Source organism: Cryptomeria japonica, chromosome 10 (genome assembly GCF_030272615.1).
Source record: "Cryptomeria japonica chromosome 10, Sugi_1.0, whole genome shotgun sequence".
Taxonomy (NCBI): Eukaryota; Viridiplantae; Streptophyta; class Pinopsida; order Cupressales; family Cupressaceae; genus Cryptomeria; species Cryptomeria japonica.
Window position 1 is genome coordinate 373,184,134 of NC_081414.1, and position 23,135 is coordinate 373,207,268.

Sequence of the window (23,135 nt, forward strand, 5' to 3'; positions counted from 1 at the left end):
GAGTCATGACTTTGCAGATGAGATGAAAAAAGAGTTTGAGATATCACTCATAGAGGAGATTAAGTTCTTCATTGGACTATAGATTCAACAAATGAAAGATGGAATCTTTATTACTTAGTCCAAGTATGTCAAAGAGGTGTTGAAGACCTTTGGCATGGAAGACAGCAAACCTGTTGGGACACCAATGGTGACCAGTTGTAAACTATCAAAAGAAAATGACTCAGCATTGGTAAATGAGAAGGAATACCGATCAATGATTGGTAAGTTGCATTATGTAGTGCATAGAAGACTGGACATTACACATGCAGTGGGTATTACCGCTCGGTTTAAGCAAAGCCCAAGAGAATACCACTTGGTAGCAGTCAAGCAGATTCTTAGATATCTGAAGGGAACTATTGACTATGGATTATGGTATACATACAATGATGATTTCAATCTGAAAGTGTTCACAGGTGTTGATTGGGCTGGTAATGTGGATGACCGGAAGAGCACAACCGGTGGTGCATTCTTTCTTAGTGGTAGACTGGTCTCATGGATGAGTAAAAAGTAGAGTTGTATCTCTCAGTCTATAGCAGAAGCGGAGTATGTTGCAGCTTTTATGAACTGCACCCAGACTATTTGGATGAAGCATGTATTGAATGGCTTCAAAGTTCCTATATCTGAACCAGTAAGTAAATTTTGTGACAATACAAGTGCAATTAATATTTCCAAGAATCTAGTTTTACATGCTAGAACCAAGCACTTTGAACTCAAGTATCATTTCTTGAGGGAAAAGGTTCAGAACAAAGAGGTGGTATTGGAACATGTTTCCAATAAGGAGCAATTAGCAGACATATTCACCAAGCCTCTACCGAAGGCTACCTTTACCTATCTGAGAGGTGAATTAGGGGTGTTGCCCCTTCAAGAGGTAATCTAAAAGGTTTATGCTCCACATCAGTCAGATCTTACTTTTCCTATCTTTTCAAGGTTGATGTGTTGAAGGATGCTACTCCTCAGGGGGAGTAGCATAATGGAACAAGGAAGCTTGTGCCTCCACTTTGGCATTGTTGTCAAAGGGAGAGAATATGTGAAGTGGAAAAGATATCTGCAGTATTAAGGAGAAGATGTGATGCAGAAAGAGAGATATCTTTGTATATTGCCATCAATGCCAAAGGGGGAGATTGTTGGCATATGTGCAGAATATGTTGACATGATGATATTGTGTTGTCATTGATGTCAATATGCTAAAAGAGAGAACCGGTAATATGTTGAAGAGTGAACCGGTAATATGATGAAGAGTAAACAGGTTTATTGAAGTTAAGCAACTAGAAAAGTGAACCGGTATAATGATGAGAACTGGTATATGTGCAAAAGGTGAAGCGATATGTTTGTCCAAGTGAACCGGTATATGGACTGTTTTCTATCAAGGTTTAATATGGTATGACTACCGACTGGTAGTCTCAGCTTCAGGGTTTCCGATTGAAGCTTCAGGGTTTCTGATTGAAGTGTTTCGAGCCTGTGTAATTCAACCGATGGCATTGTGTGATGAGTTAGCATTGTAATGGAGATCAGATCATGTTGCCACATCAACCTCATGCACATGAAGGATCCTGCATGAAGGAGATTGATCCTATCTACCTCAGGAATGTTTGAAGTCTATGCAAACGGTGGAGAACGCGTGATGGGTTATCACCTCCAAGAAGCAGTGAAGAATGAACGATGGAGAATATATTGAGATCTGTTCAAGACCGTTGTATTCAAATGAAAAGTGTTCAATGGTCAGGATTGAACCAACTGAATTGCTCAACCTAAATGTTTAGGGTTTAGGGTTTATGTTACCGACCTATCTGTTTCCTATAAGGTTGATGTTTTGTTTCATGTTGAAGTTGTTGGCAAATGTTGTGTGTGTATCTAAGTGCAAAGATATGTGATTCTTGCTAGACCAAATAAGAGGTTTGATACCTGCAGAGTGTGTATGCAGAAGAAAGGAACTAAAGCGGATCTGCATTGGCATTGAAGTGCTATTACCAAATCATTGTAATACCTGTTGATCTCTAACCACTTCAATAGTTGGAAAATCCCTTAACAGGGTAGCTTTAACCAGCTTGCTGTAAATCCTTTAACAGGGTGACTCAAAGTCATTGGGTTCATGAAATCCTATAACAAGGTAACCTCTAACAGGGTTTAACCTTTAACTGGGTATTCTAGCCATCCCTTAACCGGGAGATCCCTAACAGGATTGGTTCTTAACAGAACCTGTTGTAACAGTCTTTAACCGGACAAGGCTCCTAACAGAGCGGACTTGTAAAGAGTTCAAAAATAGGTTGTGGGTATTCATCCCCATCGTAGTTTTTCCCAGTTGGGTTTCCACATGAAAAATATGTGTGTCATGTGTGATGTCCTTTTCATGTGATGCTTTATTGTTTTCTGTCAAGCGATGAATCATGTTGATCTAGCATGTTATTATATTTTTTATGATAGATTACTTGTTTATGCACAAGGATAATATGGAAATGAGGGTGTAGGTTGTGTGGTAAGATAAGTGTTTCTGGTTTATATATTTCACAATCTCATTGTGTTTAACCGGTAGTAATTTGGTTTATGACCGGTGTTAGTGATTTCCAGTCAAGTTCACTGTTTACAGTCAAATCGGTTTAGGAAAAGTTTTTATATCTGTACTGATTCACCCCCTCCCCCCTTCTCAGTACCGGTTTGGTACTCATTTTTCATCATTGTATTATCAAATACATCAGATATGAATAATATATTCTTGTTGCAAAATTACATCAAATAGAACCCCAAATCCAGAGCTCAAACATTGAGATAAATCACTGCAACTACCAAATAAACTCCCCAATTTCTAAATTAGTATTCTTAACAACCAAACACATGAAAAAATACTCAAACAACAGTAATACCCATGGCCTCAATGCTACAAAGGGTTTAAACACACTCAAAAAAAAAAAAAACATAAATATTCTCAATCTAGGAGCTATGCAACAACACAAAATCTTGGAAAACACAACCCAACTCACAACAAAAGATCAACAACATATAATGTCTGATATCAACATGAAATAATAGAAGCAAATGAGGCTATTGATTTTATTGAACATGCAACAAAATCTAGAAATACAAACCCACACAACTCACACAAACCCTCAATCAAAAACCCTTACAAATTGCTGAAATTAACTATGAAATAGGTATCAATCTACAAGATGAAAAACTCTATATGAGCTTACACTTGGAAGATCCTCAAACTCCCATCCTTAGCCTTCCTGGAAACCTTCAAACTCTCATTATTTAGTCTCCTTCTCCACAGGTTTGACAGCCTCTAAAGAACTACAAAACAATGAGCAAATATCAAGTCAATAATTTGAGAAACGGTACCAAAACCATCTAAATAACCTCCTTACTCAAAACTCACGACCAAGAGGGAAGATTACTTTCATTTCCAAGAATGTAAATTTCCCTCCACTTGTCTTCCACCTCCCAACTTTCCCGATTATAATTTTCCACTTGCCCATGTTGTCAAAAACTGCCAATTGCCACTTAACATTCTAAATTGTACTTTCCAATTTCTCACTCCATAATTTGCCTCCAAAAATATTTTAAATATTATTTATGGATTTAATAATAAATCTTATTTTGATCATTTAATCGTGAAGGACAATATTTGTCAATTAATCTGGAGGTCCTGATTTACTATTTTTGGAACTGCTGATTTACTATCTTAGTTTCTATTTTTAGAAATTTTGAAAAAAGGGACATGACACTAACTCGTGGATGGGTAAAATCACAAAGTTGTATCACACTTTTATAAAAGAAATGTCCAATGTTGATTCAACTTTTAAATAAATTTTAGTATTTTTTCTTTACAAGATAATCAACCTTATATTTTAGTGTTGATGACCTACTTTCAATAAAAATAAAATATAAAATATAAAAAATAATTAAAATATTAAGAGATATATATTTTGGACAATTCACTTATAGATCTATAAAAGGGTATTTTTACATTTAAAAAAAAAAATTATTTATAAGAGTAGGAGTTGTTGAAACATCGAGTTTTTCAACAAGAAAAAATAAATTGGTAATTAGACCCAAAGTGGTATAAAATATACATTTAATAGACAATTCCAATTGGAAAAGTTGTGGCCCATGTATAAGATATCTATAATGCATCTCTACAGACCATGTGTTTGAAAAAAAATAATTTTTAGTTAGAATTACTTAAATTCACTTGTGCTAATAAGTTGGTCTAAAACCTGACAAAGTTTTGTGCTTTTACCTGGACACCTACATGGTGTGGAGACATCCATACATCATGCTAGCATCTCGCAAAAATGCAGACCAAAGGTGGCCATTGGAGTGTTATGCCTCTTGCAATGCACACCAACATGAGATTCATTTTTGGTTGTTTTTCTAGCCTTTATGAGCGTTGTTTGGCTTTCTCTTGCAATTTATAACAATGTCTAGCACTCTAATTAATCTCTTTAGCATTCAGATGAATTTCTATAGAAATATTTGAAGAATTGTCACACATTTTTTTTCTCTCTTGCATTTTGAATCTTTCTATTGGCTCTCTTCATCACTTCAATCTTGAGACTCCATCATCACCAATGTTTTGTTCTTCAAGGAAATTTTGTTCTTCTTCGTCTCTATAGCAAGCTCTTCACTCTTTCAGTGTAGAAGGAGAGTTTACTCCCTCTTACTTTAATCATTTTATTTATATCCATAACATATCTATTATCTTGTTCACTTTGTATCTTTTTTATCAATTCATCCATTATCTATCTTGGTTGTCTGTGGAGGTGGGAACACTTAAATGAGGATCTGATTGTGGCAGACCTCTAAAGCACCGCCCCAAAATTTTCATCTGTCTATTTTGTGTGCAGTTTGTTGAGAATAGCTATCTTTGCTGGAGACTTCATTTGTGGACCCGTTGTATCATCTTCTTCCTTTCCATTTTCTTTTTATTCCTAACTTGAAATTACTTTAATTTTTGTTATGTATTTATTCACTTAAAACACATTAAAACCTATAACTTGTCATTTTGCATTTTTTGTTTTGGGCACTATGTATTCTATTTATACAAAACACCAGTGCATCATGTTGTTGTCCGCAACCCCCTTGTGGATCGTTAGGTAGAGAGTGAGTGAAGGTCACTAGAAGATCATTGTGACTTACCCTTTTATATTCTATGATTGAAACTTTGTGATTTACTATCACTTGATAGCTATCATACTTTGTGCTTATCTTGAGTGGAGAGATAGATTAAGTGAGTCCCTAAGAGGTTGTTAAAGGCTTTTCGATGTGGTTTAATCCCCCCCCCCCCCCTACATGGCCTAACTAATATCTAGATAGATAATGTATCTTGTTTTGACTATAAAGGGATCAACTAGAGAGGAAAAACCCATATTCACACCAATATCCCCTTGTAAGTGCAACTTAGGAAGAATGTGAACAAATATAAATGATGCACAAGTGATTATTATTATGGGTCTCATCTACTAATGGTCTACTAGAACATGTTGGATACCCTTATATAATCAAATATTCACAAATAGAGTAAAGGAGAAAACCCAGTGAGACAAAAATCATCTCCAAAAGAGAGAAAACATACAAACAAGCATGATCAATTGATGAAAGAGTGATGAATGGAGGAATCAAGATCCACAAGGACTACACCCATCACACATATACAATCAATTGTCTCTCTATAAGAAGGAAATTCAGAAATTAAGTAGCCCCCTAGAATGTGTAATCTCTTGCATAAATGGTAAATGCTTCAAGGGAAAATATGATCTAATTCTTACATATAGCTTGTCTTCCTTTAGGAAGAAGCAAGACCAAGTACAATTTTAGGAATTCTTCCCATTCTAGATACGAATTAGTAAGAAGTAGAATCCAAATGTATGATAATGTTGTCTTTGAAATTTTCTTGTGTGTCACCATGTTCTTGGTACATGATGATACTACAATCAAATTAGGTACATGCCCAATCAAAGATGAAGGTGAGAAACTAGGATCAAGTGTTAACTAATGTTGAAATGGATCCAAAGAAAAAGATTATATGACAATATTTGTGTCATATATATCATCAAAGAGGAGAGATAACCCATCAAATTGGTCCTCCAAATCTAAAATGTGAAATTTCATAAACAAGTTTGAAATAATTGTAAATTAATTATTCCACAAAGATGCATCTAAAATACTATGATTTACCTACTTTAAGGAATCAATGGAAGCTCTCAATGAAGAATCTCTTAAATTTGAGGATGCAACAAAAGATGAATGGTCGAATGATGAGAGTATTATCAATAAATAATTGACAACTATCTCTTCTTTTGGAGAAGGAGAAACTTGAGATTTAGATGTCATATCAGGTGAAAGAAGATGCACACTCAAGAAAGAGTTGGATGAAATTATGTGAGATATGAGGAAGTAATTTGTTCTCGGGTTGATTTCTCTCACAATATATGCATCAATAAATTTTATACATGATTTTCTCCTTAAATGATGAGATCTCCAAAAATTACAAAGATAGAAACTAATGAAGGGCTACACCACCCAATAACACAACAACATAGGATAACACAAAATTTGTAAGAAAGAAATTTTTTATTTATATTACTTTAATGAAATGGAAATACAATATTCAAAACTTACAAAATATTAGCCACATGGGCTTTACGAAAACCTACAAGCTAGAGCTACAACTTATACTTCTCAAAATTAAGAAAATAAAGGATTGTTCTTCTCAATATTAATGATGAAACAAATAGTCCAAGCCCCACAATTTAAAAAAAAATAAAAAAAAATCCCCGCCCACAAGAAGTGATTGTTGAGTGTTCCAAATTTGGGCCCCTTTTGGGTGCCTTGATCTTGTCAATCAGAACTCAAACTTGAACCAGAGCTGGAAAAAGAGTTGACAATATAAATTCTTGGATGGTGTGAGAAAAATAAAATTAGGTACGGAGCACTAAAGGTCGAAACACCAAGGTGAGGCCTAAGCGAGGATGAAATTGTATAGGGATACAATTTATTATGCTACATGTAGCCCCCACTTTAGTGGGAGTATGATCCTATGTCCATCCTACCATAGTGTATCATGCAATGATCTCCTTTTGTATTGCACTTTTATTGGCTTCAACTCCTTCAAACCTTTTCTACAATTTGGATCTAACTTCCACACATGATTACATATTGGTGGGTTAGAATAATTTCTAAGAGTTTCATAAAACTTGTGATCTTATCTCCTCCTATAGAGATATTTTCTCCTTTTTCATAACAAAAAAAATCCATACGAATTCGCTAGAGGAGATCAAAGAAGATCCCAAGTCATTCATATAATATATATTTTTAGTATGGTAAGCTATCCAAGTTGCATGGGCAAAGTGCTTTTTAGTCGATGAAGTCAATCTTTCTATCAATGCAGAAGCCACCATCCAAAGATGAAGTCCACCCTCCGAAAAGGAGATCGAAGTCAAATTGACATTTTCATGTCAACCATAGAAGGAATCAAGGTTTTGAATAACATCATGTCCGAAAAAAAGGTTCAACCAAACAAGTTGTAGCCCAAACAAACAAAGAGATTTTCAGGGAAAAAAGAGATCACCATGGTATGAAAAGATCATATAAGGATCTTATTAATCTAATATCAAGATAAAAGAAGCAACACATGAAGAGGATGGAAAGAGCATGATTGTTCTTGGCCTAGGAAGGCTTTCACTTAATATGAGTCATGTTAGATGGAAAAATTTAAAATCAAAAAATTAGTGCAAAAGATTACAAAGCAAAAGGCTCAGTTTGCAAAGTAACCTGGACATTAAATTGAATTGAATGCAAAATGGGTACTGCAACATGTCATGGTGTGTGATCATAAGTGTACAAACTAAGTATTCTATTGTATGCATGAAGTGTAACATTTAGCAAAGTTTATTCCCCCACATTAAAATGATTGTGTATGCCTTATCAGGAACAATAACTTTAAGGTAGCATACATGTGTCCAAAAGAAGAGCACATTCCCACAATGATATGCCCCCAAGAAAGGAAAAATCAAAGGGAAATGATTACAAAACATATAGGAAAAAACACATAAGGGATCCACTAGTTGGGGTCAATATGCACTTTTGGTAAATAGTGTATATCAAGAATAATTGCATTGAATTGACCTTATCCCGAAAGGTAGTGGAACAATGACAATAATGGAAGAATAGAACATCCCAAGTGGATAACAAAAAGGCACATTTATGAACAATAGCACATGCATGCCATATCATTGATACGAGATATAGAAGGATTGAGATACAAAAAGAAGAATGACACAATATATTTGACCTCTTTATTACATTGCACCAATGGAGTAACAAGGGTCATCCAAGGGAACCTAGCATAACATAAATACATATCAAGCATCACATCACTAGGAAGCACATTACATACAAGAAGACACACATAAGAATCTACAACATAGATGAAGCTAGTCAATAAAATCATCCATCTCCCAATATTTCTTAACATCACTTAGGGTTGGTGGACAAGATGAAAAAGGAGAAACAATGAGCATGGCAGATAGAGCTACTACAAGTTCCAAACAAAGACCATGCTCTAATGACGTGTCACTTTGTTTGTCACTAGGAGCTAGGGTTAATCCTTTTGAAAAGTGTGAAGATAGCTCATAATTAGTTTCAATAGGCTCAAGCATATCATTAGAATCAACATTGTTAGGATCTTTAACAAAAAAAGGAAACGAACCATTATTTTTCATAATCATTTTTAACTTTGGTGATTTAAACTAAAGTTTCTCCTAAGGGTTAGGAAATGTTTGGACAAATGGGGCTAAGGCAACATTTGGTGTCTTCACAAAGGAATTGGTTTTGGAAGCAAGTTCACAAGCCTTGGCATGATGCCTTCATCAGTGTTCTCTTACACTATGATTTATTTTAGTTTTACTCAAGACTTGCGAAGGTTGAGGATCAGTCAAAATAGGCTTCTTTTCTTCTCTTTAAAAGGAGGAACAAGAGACACCTCTAGGTTGAGAGATACAAAATGTTGGGAATCTTCCTTTATAAGCTATAGGAGGTGAGACTGTAACATATAGAGGAATAAAAGGTGTAGGAAGAAGTCTAGGTCTAGAATGAAGAGGAGCAATATTCATAGGTGAAGGATCCATAGGTTTACTTAAGGCCAATATCATATCATTTTTTTATTTTTGATAAGATCAAAAAAGACCATCATCTCGAGGTTGTAAAGTTTTAGGTTGTGTAGGCCAAAAATAGTCAAGGGTGAAATTTCCACACTTTGTTGTGGATTGGAAAAGGGTATGATTGAATGTGATAATATGCCCATTATGAGGGAACTTCAAACGTTTAAGGATTTTAGAAGGAATAGATTTCATGGAAGAGAGCCAAGGATGTCCCAACTTCACATGAAATTCTTCCAATATATGAATAATAGCAAAGGTAACATCTAAGCACTTAGTAACAACCTCAACAAGAAGAGTGATAAAACCAATAGTGGGACAAGAGAAACCATCAAACACCTTAACCATAAAATCAGATTTATTATATGCAACTTGATGAAATTATTGAGTAAAAAGATGTTCTTTAGTAATAACATTCACCATACATACTAGATCAATGAGCAACCATTGTGAGAGTTTATCTTTAATCTTTGCAGTAATGTATAATGGTCCATTGGGTGCAACAATGGTCTCACTAGGATCAAAGGTAATGCATAGTTCTGGTTTAGGTTTAGGTTTAGGTTTAGGTTTAGGTTTTTCCATGAGGTTCACAAAATTATTGGACTCCACACCAAAATCATTGGGAGAAAATGTAAGTGGCATAGACTCGACAACATTAGTGACGTGAGAAGGCAAAGAATTATTCAAAATTTAAAGATTTTGATTAGGAGGTGCTACAAATTTGTTTCTTTTATCATTCAAACCATATATGGATATAGTATTGCTATTAATAAGGTTTTGAATCTTAGACCTCAACTTATAACACTTTTTAGTATAATGACTTGCTTGATGATGATATTGACAAAAGGCTTTGTGGTAAAAGGAAAGTGGCAAGGGATTAGAGATATCTATAGGTTTCATTAGAGGATGTTACAACACATTATCATTAATCAACATACAATTATTTATAAAGAGGAGGTAATTATTTTCTAAATTATGTGGATAAAGGGGCCAAACCTAGTGTTGTGGTTGCCACTTGTGTATTGATATTGTTAGAAGAGTTATAATTTATCTTGATGAAACCTTTTTTGTGTTTGTTAAACTTTGGAAATGATTGTTGAGCATTCTCATTCTTATCAATTAGAGCCATTGAAGAAGATGATTTAAATTGGCTCTCTTGAAGCTGATAGCTATAAAGAAATGCACACAATTGCGTGAAAGATGAAAACTCGAAAAGTAGAAGTCAATCTATAATATCCTTTTGCAAATTAGTAATAAAAATTATTTGAACATCATGATTAGGCACATGATAAGCAATTTGTGAATGCAAATGTTTATATTTACCAATAAAATTAGTCAATTTTTCTTTAACTCCTTGCTTACATTGAATCAAATCAATTATAGTAATTTTAGGACCAGTGTTAGTTTGAAATTGATGAATGAAAGAAATAACCAATTGTTTAAAATAATTGATAGAATAAGGAGGAAAATAACAATACTGTTGCAAAATTTTATCTCTAAAGGTTCAAGTAAATAATTTTTCCATGATTCTTTGATCATGAGAGAAATCACTACACAAGGTTTGAAATGTCTTTAGAATGTTAGTCAAGGGGTCACCTTACCATTGTATAACTCTAATTGAGGGATATCCACATTCTTAGGAGAAACCAAATGGACAATCTTATTGGATAATGGGCTTCCTACATCATATGTGGTAACATTGGATTTGGATTGGGTTAAAGAAGCCAATTGTTATTGTAAGGATGAAACACTTTAATCTAGGTTATTGATAGTGGCTTCAATGAATAAATTGGAATTGGACATATTGTATTGTGATGGAGGATTAATGTTGTTGTAGGTAGTTGGAGGTTAAGAATAAGGAGGGGGAAAATTATGATAAGATGGTACATGATATGGTTGGGAAACAAATGGAAGACTCATAGAAGGGGTTACATAAGAGTATTGATTAATAGAATTATCACCATGACTAAAATGTATAGGATTAGCATTTTGTGTAGAGGTAGTTATGATAGAAGATGTATATGTAGGCACACTATGCAAGGATGCACGAATAGGAATGAAATTCTCAGCTTGACTAGTAGGATGAGAATAACCAAGAACTTCAATACAACTTTGAATAGACATAATATTGGTATCAACAATATGAGTAATTTGTCACACAACACTTCCATACCATTTGCATAATTTTGAATCATTCTGATCAGTCCTTCAATCAAGGGGATTGCCTCACTATTCAATTATTCTTAACTCATAATTTTGGAGATCATCCAAATTTTGGTCAAGTTTTCCCAATTTATCAATTGTTACTCAAGTAGGAGAGTCATCCTCCTCATGAGAATTATGAGGTGAATGGGTCTCCATGATTTTAGGTATGTCATGTGTAACATTAGAGGAAGTGTTAACACTCACATAGAATAGCTTAGTCAACTCAAGCTCCATATCTTTGGTATTTAAACACTAGGAAGCTAAGTCTACAACTTCTCCTCACTGAAAATTGGATGTAGGACTAAGGGTAACAAAACTCATACACAAAGAAGGAAATATTGAATGCAATGCAAGCTATGTATGCAATTTCTTTGCAAAATGATTGATTAACCAAGTGGACACAATCATATCTAAATTTGAAAATAACATGTCATAACAATTAGATTTGAGCATATAAATAAAAATTATGCAACCCACAAGTCAATTTTATCAAAATAAATTAGGGTTTTTGTAAATTGAACCTCTAAATTTATGTAAAATAAGTGCCTATATGATATATGAGTGCAAATATGATTGATTAAATGCATGCAATTTATATTTGAGAATAAGAAATTAGAATTAATGCAAGTACAATGTTGGCTTCACTAAAATGTGATGTGGTGAAATTAGGACTCCACAAATTAGATTAATAAAGTCACTAATTTGATGGGGCCATCTTACATTAAGGGGGATTAAATTTGATTGATCCAACCCTAAAAAGGACTGAATATAGATCAAATTAATCCTCCTTGCTTGAGTTGAAATCGAATTTGAATTAGGTATGAATTGCAATGCTAGATCTAGGACAAACATTGATAATTTGACATAAAATAATAGTAATAATAAGTTCTTGATGTCATGCAAAGCTATAACGTTGAATCTGAGGATGAGAAACGATCAAAACCTATGATACAAAATTCAAGTTGAATTGTCGAGACTAGGAGGTGTGGGGCGATTTGGTCCTCTGATTGTCGGATGTAGGAAAACTAAATATTTTTTGGATCAGAATGACACATAAAATCTCTTATCAGAAGCTCATAAAAAATTCTTGGGACCAAGAGGTGTGGGGTGACTTGATCCTCTTCTTTCTGTGCCTTCAAAATTTGAATTTGATTATCGTCGTCTACTCTATGGAATTCTCTCTCATGGCTCCAGAGTCAATTTTCTACATACAAAATGATACAAATTTATTTTTTGATGATGGTTTGCTTAGGTCAAACCTCGATGTAGGAATTAACATGGAAATTGAAATAAGAATTGAAATTGGAATTGAATTGAAGCTCCAATTTATCAATGAATGTTTGACTACTTGCTCACTTAGTCTTGAATTTTCTACAGTGCAATTGATTTCTAATTTGAGGGAATCCTCCTAAAATGAGGGGGGTAAGCTTCTTGTTATACCTAATTGTGTCATAATTATTCAAATTTTTGGATGTTGGCACGAAGCTAGATTTCCCACCCACAAGAAGTGACCATTGAGTGGTCCAAATTTGGGCCCCTTTTGGGAGGACCAGGGAATCTTGGTCCTATCAACCAAGACTCAAACTTGAACCAGAGTTAGAAAAAGAGTTGAAAATGTAGATTATGGGATAGTGTGAGAAGAATCAAAGCAAGGACAAAGCACTGAAGGCCAGAACACCAACGTGAGGCCTAAGTGAGGATGAAATTGTTTATGGATACAATTTGTGATGCTACAATAGGTTTGCACTTGTTGTGTGTGCTATTTATGTTATGGATATTATTTCTTGGTAGCTACTAATGCATATTGATACCTTTAGATTGAGATTTTGTGTTTGGGATATTGGTTGAGGAAATACTTATGCTTCTTTGTAACAAATAGTGTGGATTATCTTTGGATGGATTCTTATCATTGTGCAATTTCATGATGGAGGATGAGATCATTCATGATTGGGATGGTGGTCATCTTGCTTCTTGTTGCAGGTATCATGATGGAGCACATGGAGATCTTTGATTCCTTAATAGAATATGTGGCTATAAAGATTGTTCTCTTGTTCATGTTTGAAGTTACTTGTTACCCCTTGTTCAATGTAAACAAGTGGGAGAATATTAGGAATTAGGTATTGTACACCTTGCATAATGTTTATAGTGTTAAATTTATTTTTATAGTTGTTTCACTTAGGGGGACCTAGAGGTACATGCATCACTAGGAGTTCACATTATTGGGGCCACTTTATGTGTTGTATGTAACATTGGGAAATATACTTAATATGGGGTCTCACATGAGAATTGTATTTAATTTAATATTAGGGAAATATATAATAAAGTGAAAAGTACCTAATATTAAATGAGGGGTTAATGGTTTTGTAATCTTATGGTTTTAGTCACATAGTTTAATGTAATACCACTTGATGGTTTTGTGTGAGCTTGTTTCTATAAAAGAAAACACAAGGGTAGTTGTCTAAGGTTGGCTAATTGGGGTATTGAGTGTTCTTCCAAGGAGTGCATATGTGAAGTGTGATATGGGATGTGTGGATTCATACTTTGACACATAGAGGATGCATGTGAGAGGGTTGAAGTTTTAGAAGTATTCATTGTGACTATAAATATGTGTATTGCTTTATTGCTAGATAATAAAATGGAGTATTGAATGCTTTTGGAGGCTAGGTTTTTCCCTCTTAAGTGTTTTCCCAGGGTATATCTTGTGTTATCTTGTGGCTTGTTTATTTGATCTATGCATAATGGTTATTTTGTAAGCTTGTATGCAAGCTTTTCTCTCATGGGTTATGTAGAAAATAAATTGGGTATTGATGCATTATTTTCTAGCATAGATAGGACCCAAATAGGCTTAAAATGGTCAAGGAAAAAATACACTAAAGTAGGTGCCAAAGAGAGCATGAAATTGGAAAGAGATACAATTCATGACACTACACCTATAATATGTTTTAAAAAACTCTTTAACATCCTCAAACAAGTTAAAATTCAATAAATCAAAGAAAATTCAACAAGCACGGCTCTAGGAAAACATCAATCAACTCAACAAAAAGTCACACAAATAAGGAAAGTCAAGTATTCCCTTTCTTCTCTCTTCTATTTTCATCTCAATGTGTCTTGGAATCAAAGAAGACTAGGTGAAGGCCATCTTAAACATTATTGCACAACCAAACTAAGAGATATCAATACCAAACAAGTTTAAGAACAAGTTGCAATCTTGTTGTATCTCTTTAGACAAAATAATCTCAATAGAATTAGCTAGTGATCTACTTGGATAGATCAAAATCACAACTACACGTCTCCAACAATTCCCAAAAGAACATCTAAACACAAAAACAATAGTGCCTCACTTCAAGACCATAGTCCTCCCCAAGGACTATTCCTTATGAAGTGAGTGAAAATATGGGTGTGACCCCCAATCAACATGACAATAGCATTGCCATTAGTGAGAACCTCTTGCCTTGTGAAGAGGGTAGTCCATCATATCCCCCTTACTTCCTAGATCTTGCCACAAGAGCAAGAGTGATGGAGTTTATCCTTTAAGCAAGGGTGCAATGCATGTGTTCTCTTGAGCCCATCTCATACAATTTTGTGGTGAGTTGATTTAGAGCACCATAAAGATTGGAAATTGATCTTCCCTTTGTGTTTTATCTTACATGTAGAACAATCTTTGAACACTATGATATATTAAGTCCACAAGTTTAAATCATTTTTGTGAATGTGGATATGATCTCTAACTATAAATTTAGCTTAGAACAATATGCACTCATGCTTCCATTTCTCTTGTTTTTCTTTGTTGACCAATACTATTTAATTTAATAACTTTAGAAGGTTGCCAGATGACTAGGGTGTAGGTTTTCTTAGAACAACTCCTAGAAAAGACTAGATTTATAGTCATGTAAATGATTGAAGGTAGAAAGCTCACTTCAATCATGTAAATGCTTCTAGGATGATTATGTAAATTTGAATACTTTTTAGGGCTCCAATATATGTTTTGCTAGCATGCTTTTGTGTGTGATATGAAAATGATGTTCAAAATAATCTATGTTAAATGAATGCAATTGAATACCTTTTAATACGAGTACATGATAATAAATTGTTTAATCATGTTTTTACTTGCCCTTAGAGAAGAAATAAATAGGTAGGAGTTACCCAAATTTAGAAATTTAGAATTTTAAAATTTAAAATTTAAAATAAAAATTTTAAAATTCAAGAGTCAAATCTATAGGTGCTAGATTTATCCTACACTTGGAAGATTGACCCGAGGCATGGAAATGGTAAAATCAAGGCGAATATTGAGTGTGTAAGGATGAGTGCAATAATGGACAAATCAAGGCGGGATGTTCGAGATATGTGTAGGAACAAATAAGAGAGGTGAGTTTCATTGTTCATTGTGTCTCTTATGCATACAAGACTGTTATATGACTTCATATAACTAATTGATCTAATTTTCCTTGAATGCTAGTTTCATAGATCAATCATATCATATGGTGTGAAACTTGAACTATTTTTTCCTAATTCAATATGAAAAAAAAAAAGTTGCGACAATGTATGTAAATGAATAGATATTACATAAAAAATAAACTCAACTTTACATGCACTATTTAATGATACATAATTGTAATAAATCATTCTTTCAAAATGAAACACAATAGCTAAACTAAACTCTTATTTTTAAAAATATATCCATTGTGGATAATATGCCTAGCTTCAATCCAACTAATGATAGATGAAGATTCAATGATAAGGAACATTAATGCTCAAGTAATGACATCCAAATAAGCATACCATCATAAGCCATATAATCTATTGAGGAATCATAAAATAATGAACATGTGCTCATTGGCCATGATGTTCACATAACCAAATATCATTTAATTTTCCAGTTATCAGGGCAAAGAATTTGTAGTGGTAAAATAAAAACAAGAATAGTTGCAGGGTTGAGTGTACAGACACATGCTATAATTAGCAGAGTACGACTAATTATGTACAATGTTTTTGACATGATGGAGAAAATTTGATTAGTGAAAACCCAAATGGCGCAATCATATCATATCAATACCTCTGCATCCTCGATCATGGTGATTAGATTGACTTGAAACAATTATTCATTCATTTAGACTGAAAAAAAACTCAAGATTTAGAGCTTCCCCAGAAGCTCTGTACGTTAATTTAGTTGAGAAATGTCTGCTAAACATAGAAAGAGGCGCTTGAAAAGATCTTTCTTTCCTTTCCTATTTTAATACGACAAGAAAAGCTATCATATAAATGCCCTTTAATGAAAGAGAAAGAAAGAAAGTTCAATGCATATGAAACTTTTTCAAGAATTTTCAGGAAGAAAGAAAACAGAAAAACTTTTAAAATCCCAAGACTTTTTCTGTGGGCTTGATTCAATCAAAACCCTTCTGGATTTCATGTTTGATGTACCATGAAAAAGCCCATCTGTGCCTAGGGTTTAGGGTTTATACATACCAGATGAAGAATCTATACCTAGGGTTTAGGGTTTGTTTATACCAGATGAAGAAACTCTGGTTTAAAAAGCACCTGCCCCAGTCTGAGTCTGACTCTCACTTTTTTATTAGTATCAGATCAGATCATCTGTCTTTCTAGTCAAGCATTGTAATATATGGAAAGATGCCCACTATAGTCTATAGTGTGGGGTCCAAATCTATATAAATTATTGTAATTGGTTTAAACAAGATCAAAAGCAAAACAGAGCATGTGAATGTACAGAATTTGGTCTGCTATCTTCTTCTATGCCCAACAATTGACAGAAATGTGGGTGTTTGTTGGAATCAATTAATCAACATTACAACCAGGTACTACAAGTACTGGGTATTGCCTTTTAAGTATGTACATAATACCCAATTGTTTTTTTTTATATGGTGCTAATTTTGGGACAAGTGACAGAAGTGGGCATCTGACTGATGAAGAATTGAGTTGCAATGATGGAAGGAAATCGGGTATGGAAGGAAAGCAAATTTGAATGAATGGAACAGAGTACAACGATGACCAATTTCTTCTCTGCAGTGCACACTAATGTTTTTTAGTTCTGTTCTGCTGCTCTGAGTCACATGTGATGCATTTGGGTGTGTGCATGAATTTTCTGTCTTCTTCTTTCTGATCAGTCAGGGGGGTTTCCGGGCCTCTGTATTTGGGGAAACAGTGTATATAAAACAAGAGAAAACGCCATGAATGCACACAAAACTATGGCAGGGACAGTGACCCGGGAATAAGACACCAAAAAGAACTTGTGGGTGAGTGTGATTGTTTATAATTTATTACAGATGGGGAAAGAAAAAAATATACAGAATGTCTGCCCCATGATGATTATGAAAGGAATAGAGCAGCTTGAATGTCTGTGCAGAGGAGAGATCATTAATGGGGGATTGGATTGGAGTGGATTTAACTTAATGACAGTGAAATGTAAGGGTCCTTCACTCAAGTCTTCTAGAAATCAGGAATTTTCAAATATATCATACTTTCTACTGTCTACATAACACCTGGTCACATCAGAGGAACTACTGTTTACATAACTGATAACTTTCTCTGAAAACATGGCTCCATTTTGAATCCTGGCCCGGTTTAATAAAACTTCACTTTCTCATCATTAATGGGTCCAGAGATTCTGCCCATTCATCCTTCACAGGGTGGCTAAATTTGAACTTTTTAGGACTGAATTAAAGTAAGTTGCTTTAAAAATTGATGAGCTAAATTCAACTGAGAGCTTGAGTTTGAGTGGGTACCGTTGAAGGTTAGGATTTTAATCATGTCTTGAGGGGTTCAACTTTGAGGATGTGACATACAGATATATATGGGTCTTGGTTGTTGAAACTAGTAGAGTAATGTAATGGAGATGAGAGGAATTATTGTTAGCAATGATGGTGATGAAGATTTGTTATGTTTTTTTATGAGATTGGTGATGAAGATTTGTTATGTTTTTTTATGAGATGAAATTGGTTTTAGGATTAAATAAAGGATGTATATTTTTTATATTCTTTTACAAAGGACGATTGTCGTTTTCATTGTTGATGACAATCTTTGTAATCTTGGCTTCTTTTCAATTGAAGTACCTTTGCAATCTACAAATTCTTGTTAATAAAAGTTCATAGCAAATATGTAATGAGCTAATAAAAAGAGATAATAAATCATTAATTATTAAATCTTAAAGGAGTCATGCTTTTTTTTTTGCGGGGGCGGAGGGGTGGGGGGGGTGAGGGGATGGTATTGTAACTAAAAATAAAACAATTAAAGGAATTGTTTCACTTTAATTACTCAATGTCCTTATAATTTGATAATCTTATTTAAAAATGAAAGGAAGTATCAAATCATTTCAAATTTTGTTTTAAACAAACATATAAGACACATAGATATTACACTAAAGGAAAAATACAATGTTAGAAGTAAATACAAAGAAAAGAAGAACTCACACCTTATAATTCGTCATTGAAGAATACAAATATATAGATTCATCTAACTTCAACAAGATCTTATAATTATGCTAATTGAAATGACAACATATTAGATATGATTGACAACTAACCAGAGACTCTTGACAACTAATTAGAACATATCGACTATTGACAATTAATTAGAATAGATCTAAATTAATTATTAGATTCTTATTCAGACTCTAATAACACCTAAGTTCTATCAAACTATTGGAGCATTATATTCCAACACAAACCTAGATATTTATATGCTTTATCGTCTTTCATCAAAGATTGATTTTGTAAATTAAACTCTATTTGGGACTTGCATGAGTTATGCAATGTTTGGTCAAAAAGGTTAGAGGGGATTTGGTCAATCTATATCAAGCCTGATGAATATTTTCTTAGATGATTATTACTATTATATTAGTTGTTGGAGATGTCATGCTAAGTCTCAAAGTCTAAGTCTTGTCTTGTTTGTCCAGGGGGTTGATGTTATTGTTCATTTGTTTAATTAATCCTATGCTAAGAAATACTAGCAATACTCTCTTCCCACTTGACTATCATTTTTGGTAAATGTGAAATTGGTAGCATTGTATTTTATGGAAAAAATATTTTCTATTCTCCCCTCGCTAAGATTTAAATAGGCTATGGTTTCTCATGTCCTTCAAACTATTGTGGTTTATCTAGATTGCTAGAAACAAAGAGATTTTTCAAAATAATAAATAAATTTGTATCAAATTTTATCAAAAGCACACATTTTCCTTTGTTACCAACAATGTTGCCTTATAGTACATATGAGGAGTGAGGATATTAAAAAAATTGGTTTATATGGTAAACCTATTCCTAAGGTTCAATCCTAACATTGGGGTATGGTTTCTAAAGATGTGTTTTTTTATTAATATGTTCGCCTATGTAAAGTGGCATTGAGGTGGTTGGTTCTTCTAGGTCTCGCGAGTTGAATAATAATGTTTTCATCGAAATATTAGCAATATCATTGCTCTTCATGTGTTTGTATCCTCTCATGTTAGTGCTCTTGGTATTTTTATTGTTTCTCATATATTTAAAGTTGGTCTTGGTGGTGTGAAGGATTGTTCTCATATTGATGGTTTTTAGATCGAGCCTCGTGTTATTAAAAGTGGGGTTGTTCTTGATGCATTGCATGGTCCTGAAGTGTTCATTAATATTACATTGGTTATTGACAAAGGGAAAGTGTGGTGGTTGATGTTTTTGGGTAGGTTGGTGACTTGTTTTCAATTGATTAAACTTATATTAGTGGAAGTGATTGTACTTCTTTCCCATTAATGATTGTACCTACCAACATGCATTTAGAGTAGTGTCAAATTTAAGAAAAGATCCTCTCTTTTTTTTTAATAAAATCTTAAAAAATTATAGCTAAATGTATTAATTTTCATGGCAAATCTTTTTTTTAAAAAAGAAGTAGTAAATTTCCTTATAAAATTATGAAGATTACTAGAAATTTGTAAAAAATCCTTATGAATTCTAGAAAATACTACTAGCTAATGGAATTAATTACCATAAAAAATAATTTCTTTAAAAATGATTGTGTTGGTGTAGTCTACCTTACAATCTTTTATTTTCACAATGCTAAAGTGAGAGATTAGGGTCACAACCATTTGATACAATAGCATCCCACAATAGCTCATGATTTTATAACCATTTGAAGATATTTTATCACCTACTACATACCCTTGAGTCATAGGCAATCACTCTGGAGAAAATATAAACAACTACTCAGCTTCCATGTCTCCCTCCATTTGGCCTATATTTAAAATCATTCTCACATAATATCTCATTCTCTTAAGATATCACTCTTTTAGCAACATTCTACATTATTAACAAAATTTTGAGTAATTTACTAATATTTTGTGAAGTGTATGTGAATATCTAACATTCTTAGGGAGTTTAGTAGCATCGTTCAACAAAACTCTTCCATCCATAAGAATCACCAAGCTTGAGAGGTGATTTTAGTTATTTTCTTTTTCTTCTCTTATCTTTTATTTTATCATTATAGTATCCTAATTGTTGTTAGCTTCTGCACTTGGGTTCTCACCTTTTCTTAGCAACATTCTCTTTTTAATTTTATTTTACATTAATGTATTTGTCATTAATCTATTTATTCCTAGATGCATATAAGTTACTTAAGCATGTAAAATTTATTTTGATATTTCTTCGTTGGGTTGTGCATTGATGTTGGAAGACTAAAGTAGATAATTCAGAATTCATGGTAAGTTTATTTACAACTCGTTCCTCCATTTAATCTTGAAAGTCCTTGTTGGAAGCTTTTTTCATGAAACTAGGTTTGTTATCTTCTTCATTTTATCATTTTTTCATTTTTTCAATTAAATATTACTTTAAATAAGTTTTATTCATTTTATCATCCTTGGAAGCTACTAGTATTCTCTCATTTCATTTGTTTGTTTGTAGCTAGAAACCAAACCTAAAAGTTGAGATAAGTTTTTGGAAGGTTTGATTCATAAAATTTATATGGGTGTTCACATGTTCAAGAATCTAAGATAAAAATCATTTGGGTTTGGTCATAGGTTACTCTTTTTTATTGAATGATAGTTTTTTATAATTTCATCTTTGATATTTCAACAATAGTTCTTTCAATTTTATTCTTTGTTTTAGCTAGTTAATTTCATATTCATAGTTTGAAAATTTTTCCTAGGTTAACTAGAAATTTTATTCTCAAAATAGTAGAAAATAGTTCAAAACACTTCATGTTTCAAAACAAATTAATTTAGGAGGTAATATTGGAATAGTAATATAACTTGGAGAGTTTATATATGAAATGGTGTGGGAATAGCAGTATTAGCTTAGAAATGTATAATAAGAACTTAGGTGATCAATATTCTTACTTCTTTTCATTGAAGAGAGATAATCAATAAGATCTAGTTTCAGTCCTTAAAGGAAAGCTAGATGTTGTATGTGATTATACTCCTTTTTGTGCTTGATTGATTGATCAAGATGTGATTCAATGCAAGAATTAGGTAAAGAGTTAGGAAATTGACAAGAAACAACATGAACAAAAAGATACAAAACTGCAAACTAAAAAATAAACTTAGATCTAGAAATGGGATATAGAGAGGAACATGTGTCTATAATATGGTCCTAAAGTGTCGGTCTAGAGAATGAGGCACCACTATCTAGAGGTGTATTCATCATCTTAGGTGTGCAAAATCTAGATTAGAATTCTTTGTAGATCATCCTCCTGAAATTTCAACATGAAAAGTGTTGGATACTAGAGCAAGTTAATAGTGACCAGTGTTTTTCACCTATTCTAAATCTGGAACGATGTATCTCTATCTGCACATTATGAATCCACAAATATATTCCATCAAATTTGGAATCTACACACACAAAAGAGAGGAAAAGTGTTGGGTTGTATAGGGGCTTGCCTAAGTCAAACCCTTGCCTAAGTCAAACCTTGGTAGGAACTGACCTCCACTACAAAGATGATTAGAAAAGAGAGCTTAGCCTTAGTAGGGAAGAGGCGAAATCTAAAGTAAAATGTTGAATTGACAAGATTATACTTCAATCTTGATAATAATGGTGATGCAATGCTCTTTGTATAGGACCCTCAAGTTTTGACATGAAGATTGTTGTAACTTGTTGCTCCATAATGCTCAGGTCTGAAGAAATTCGTTCACAATGCTTGCTCTAGGAATGACAAAATTGTGGTGGGTTCCAAATGAATTGGGAAAGATGCTCTTATATAGGGTTCTCAAGGTATTTCATAAATTAGGTTGACTTCTAATGATCATTTTCAAATATCAGGATTAGATAACAGATGGTAAGAATTGACACACTAATACATTTGATTTTGGGCCCGTTTTGGAGGAACGATGGTACCTAGTGCCATAGAGTCCACTAAGACTATGGTTTCTAGTGCCATAGTCTACCTAGAAAGGGGTGAAGCAGAGGTAGATGTAGAGTGCACTAGTCCAAGGCATAGGATTTGGTCACCAAATCAACATATGATGACACTTTGGTAGTAACAAGGCCAAAAATAGGCTTGGAATGAGCTATGAGATGGCACACTAAAGCAAGGGCCCAAAAAGGAGCATGAAATTGTAAGGGATTATAATTCACAACACTACAACATAGTTTCTATGTTAGGTTACATTGTTTTCGCTATTACATTATGGTGAAATAATTCAATTTAAAATTTCAATAAACTAATTCTTGGGTGATTTAATAAACACTAAAAAAAATTGCATAAAAATATGGTGATCTGGTCCCCTTTATGGCTTATCCTACTCACCAAAAAATAGAAACCTGAATTTTAACTATT